Genomic DNA, 1,038 nt, shown 5'->3' on the forward strand with positions numbered 1-1,038 from the left:
GTTTTCCTCTTATGTCATTCCCTGACAGAGCTATTTCTAACTTGATCAATATCCTGTTGATCAACTACTAGCCCAAGTCAGCTAGATAGCTGGTTAGCCTAACTTATCTATCTACATCTTGTAGTTGTCATGGCCAGATTAAGTGACCAGGGGCCTCGACCCCCAAGGGCCCGGCATTTTGTTGAATCACTCAGGTACAGTATCATATGAACACACATAAGACATGTCAAAATGTGTAGAATTGCAGGAAATTAGCTTAAAAACATCTAAATGTTCTCTCCACCAACAAGAGGGCTGTGAACAGTTTGAACAGTTTGGGGTGGCATGGGTTGTGAGGTTGGGGTTTGTTTCTATGCCGATATATTACAATATCCATCTGGACCTTTGTCACCTCGGAAAGTTGTGTGACTGGACCTTCTCAAATAGTAGTTGAGTACCCCTGTTATACTGGCTAATAAGTATGCTATAACACACCATGAGAAAGATGATGTGCTGCTCATTGACAAAAAATGTATAAAAATGCATCACACTGACGGTCATTATTATGCTGTATGATCCTTGAGGAAAAAGTGACCAGCAGTTATAAAGCACTATGTTGCTGTATATTATAAATCATTATGGTTAGAATTATAATGCATTAGGAGACTTTATGAGACTTAATGAGTATTTATTTGTGTCTATAACTATGCTTATACCACATGATTAACCTATCAGTGCATTATGAGTACATGTATAATGCTGTATAGTGCATCATGCATATGGGATTCATAGAAAGTGTTACAGTATATACTATGCATTAGGAAAGTATTCAGACCCCTTGAACTTTTTCACATTTTGTTACACTACAGCCTTGTTCTAAAATTGAATAATTTTTTCAAGAAATCTGAGTAACTGACAGCATTATGGTTTAGTAAGTGACTGCAGTATGGGTTAGTAACTGACTGGAGTATGGGTTAGTAAGTGACAGCAGTATGGGTTAGTAAGTGACAGCAGTATGGGTTAGTAACTGACAGCAGTATGGGTTAGTAAGTGACTGCA

Source organism: Salmo salar, unplaced genomic scaffold (genome assembly GCF_905237065.1).
Source record: "Salmo salar unplaced genomic scaffold, Ssal_v3.1, whole genome shotgun sequence".
Lineage (NCBI taxonomy): Eukaryota > Metazoa > Chordata > Actinopteri > Salmoniformes > Salmonidae > Salmo > Salmo salar.